General features: G+C 42.8%; 1 long non-coding RNA gene across 1 annotated transcript; it reads right to left on the bottom strand.

Annotated features, from left to right (window-relative positions):
* Positions 1-1,446: 1,446 nt before the first annotated feature.
* On the bottom strand, positions 1,447-2,815 carry LOC106563557 (uncharacterized). The gene is made up of 5 exons (XR_001319276.2): positions 2,797-2,815; positions 2,484-2,559; positions 1,823-1,877; positions 1,620-1,718; positions 1,447-1,522 (listed from the first exon to the last, which is right to left on the bottom strand). It is a non-coding gene; the product is annotated as an uncharacterized LOC106563557 (long non-coding RNA).
* Between the last annotated feature and the right edge of the window lie 938 nt (positions 2,816-3,753).

The following is a 3,753-nucleotide window of genomic DNA, read 5'->3' on the forward strand; positions in this document are numbered from 1 at the left end:
CCAATGTATAGTGCCAAAAAGTTTGGTGCAGGAGGAATAATGGTCTGGGGTTGTTTTTCATGGTTCAGGCTAGGCCCCTTAGTTCCAGTGAAGGGAAATCTTAACGCTACAGCATGCAATGATATTCTAGACGATTCTATACTTCCAACTTTGTGGCAACAGTTTGGGGAAGGCCCTTTCCTGTTTCAGCATGACAATGCCCCCGTGCACAAAGTGAGGTCAACACAGAAATGGTTTGTCGACATCGGTGTGGAAGAACTTAACTGGCCTGCACAGAGCCCTGACTTCAACCCCATCGAACACCTTTGGGATGAAATGGAATGCCGACTACGAGCCAGGCCTAATCGCCCAACATCAGTGCCTGACCTCTCTAACGTTTGTGGCTGAATGGAAGCTAGTTCCCACAGCAATGTTCCAACATCTAGTGGAAAGCCTTCACAGAAGAGTGGAGGCTGCTTTTGCAGCAAAGGGGGGGAACAACTCCATGTTAATGCCCATGATTTTGGATTGAGATGTTTGATCACTTTTGGTCATGTAGTGTAACTTAAACAGTAGCTACAAATATTAAAATGTATTGAAAAACTTCAAATAAATAGTTGATGGTATTGTATTGACAAACCATCCCATTGCTTTCTCCAAATACCCATATAAGGTATACCACCCAAGCCTAACATATACACCTGGGAACCAGATGTACCTTTTATAGTTCTCACGTCACCCCGCTCCTCCGCTCTCTCCACTGGCTTCCAGTCGAAGCTCGCATCCGCTACAAGACCATGGTGCTTGCCTACGGAGCTGTGAGGGGAACGGCACCTCCGTACCTTCAGGCTCTGATCAGGCCCTACACCCAAACAAGGGCACTCCGTTCATCCACCTCTGGCCTGCTCGCCTCCCTACCTCTGAGGAAGCACAGTTCCCGCTCAGCCCAGTCAAAACTGTTCGCTGCTCTGGCACCCCAATGGTGGAACAAGCTCCCTCACGACGCCAGGACAGCGGAGTCAATCACCACCTTCCGGAGACACCTGAAACCCCACCTCTTCAAGGAATACCTGGGATAGGATAAAGTAATCCTTCTAACCCCCCCCCTTAAAAGATTTAGATGCACTATTGTAAAGTGGTTGTTCCACTGGATATTATAAGGTGAATGCACCAATTTGTAAGTCGCTCTGGATAAGAGCGTCTGCTAAATGACTAAAATGTAAATGTAAAATGTAGTTATTTCACTCAATTTACACAGTAGAAAAAAATAAGGGTGGGTATACACAAATATTTTCAGATTTGAGACTAACTATACAAAACATTTCCGCTAGGTTTCATATAGGATATTTGGGAAAAATCTGGCGCGCATATATATATATATATATATAAAAAAAAATTGAATTTGGATGTCAAAACACATGACTATCTTAACAGATATATCCAAGAATAATTATTTAAAACATTAAATAACTTATGTTTTTTATTTCATTATTCTTCAAACACAATCCATAGGCAGTTCATTTCAGGATGGTGTCTTCAGAGGCTGTAAAAAAACAACAGAAAAACATGTTTCACAACATTTCCTCTGTTACATCTTCACTGCATCCCTCCTAACATTCTGATGAGTTTTTTTTATTTACCTTCTGCAAGTGCTTTGGCAATTTTCTCTTGCTCCTCTCGGATCTTCTTCTCTGCCTCCTCAACAAGCCTCTCTTTCTCTGCTCTTGGCTTCAGATAGTCTAAGGGAAATACAGCAATGACACTGTGACATTGCAATAATTGTCATTCAAAATACCCTCAGGTGACATTGCAACAATCGTATATCTTGTAGTAATCTACTTACCATATCTTTGTTTCCCATAAAACATGCCAATGAGCAAGAATGACCACCTGGCCGTCTGAAATAAAGAAAATTGATTAGCTAGTTAGTTGATCTGAAATAAAGAAAATGTATTAGCTATTTAGTTGACTTAGCTACACAGCTCAAACGTATGCAATTGCCTTGACCACCATCTATTTATGCTGGTTGACTTTCAATCGTCTTTTGGCAGCAGATTTATTTAGTGTCTTACACGCTAACGTTAGACTACATGTGAGATGACCTGGAACGGCACAAGTTAGCCATGCTAGCTAATAAGTTAGCACGTTAGCGAGCGTACTCGGCAAGTAGCCAATACTATGACCTTGCCTCATAATTATTATAGACTAGTGAGTTGAACTATTAAACCTGGGTCAAAGTAACATATTGTCATCAATTTTGGCTGGATTATTTCGTTATGCTAGCTTTATGGCAGGTATATCGTAATTTAGCTGGCTAGCTAAACCTCATTGGATTGAACCAGTCAATGTCATACGATTAACATTGATGTTAGAAGCTAGCTAGCTAAACTTACTAACAAGCTAGACGTCTGATTTTAACATGACATAAAATAACCTGCTGTATTAACCATATGCATTCAAATGAGTTAGTACAACACAAGTTATTAAAACGAATATAGATTTACCTTGATGACAGGCGAGACCGCAACTGGAGGAACCATTTTGCTAGTGAGAAATTGAGGAAGTCTTCTTCTTTTTCTTCTATTATATAATGGACATCGCAAACAAAAGTTAGAGGTGCATGCCGCCACCTACTGTACTGGAGTGTGTAGTCTATCACAGTTTACAGACTAAATGAATAAATACATAAACATTCAAATAAACTAAACCCTCCTATCTATTCATGTACTACTAAGAAAATAAAAAAGAGCCCTGGTAACTTCTAACAAACTCTTCCCCATCCCCCATCGAGAGCATCCTGACCGGTTGCATCCCCACCTGGTATGACAACTGCTCGACATCTGACCGTAAGACGCTTCAGAGGGTAGTGTGTACGGCCCAGTACATCAATGGGGCCAAGCTTCCATACATCCAGGACCTAACAAGGGTCGCCCGCCAGCTGAGCGAAGTCAGGGTCGCCCACCAGACCTTCGGCGCGGCCAGGTGCGCCACCTAAGAGGGTGACGCCAAGGGTGGGGCAGAGGCCACGTCCCGCCCCTGAGCCGCCGCCATAAGAAGGCCCCAATGTGTGGCTCCCAATCAGGCACAGCTGAAGTTCGTTGTTGTTGATTGGGTACACACATAAGTGCATGTTTTTCCGTTGGGGTTTTGTGGGTAATTGTTTCTGTTAGTGTGTTTCACCTGACAGGACTGTTTGGCTGTCAGTTTATTGTTTTTTGTAATTGTATAGTGTTCCGTTCAAGTATTAAATATGACGAACACTAACTCCGCTGCGTTTTGGTCCACTCTCTCTCATGGCAGTCATTACACCTTCCAAGCAATGGGAACCTCCCCAGAAAGGAAAGACAGGTTGAAGAAAGTCTATGACAAATCAGGACAGGTCATTTCACTGAGCAGCCATTACGAACACAGGCTGTAAAACAGTGATCACCAAGGTCATTACAGAAAACACCAGACTGATACCTATCAGGATTATTTGTGAGGATAACATCAAGGAGAGTAGCCTTTTTCTGGGTGTTTGGGGTCATACCCTGTGGGATTGGTGATAATCTGAGAAAGATTTAGGGAGTCCCATTGCTTTAGGACTTGGTCAGGTGGTTTAAACATGTCCCAGTTTAGGTCACCTAGCAGGACAAATTCAGACTTAGTGTAAGGAGCCAGGAGTGAGCTTAAGGCAGGTAGGGTACAGGCCGGTGCTGATGGAGGACAATAGCACCCAGCAACAGTCAACAAAGAGCTATTTGAAAGTGTAATGCTTAAAACCAGCAAATCAAA

This window comes from Salmo salar, chromosome 01, assembly GCF_965601325.2.
Source record: "Salmo salar chromosome 01, fSalSal1, whole genome shotgun sequence".
Taxonomy (NCBI): Eukaryota; Metazoa; Chordata; class Actinopteri; order Salmoniformes; family Salmonidae; genus Salmo; species Salmo salar.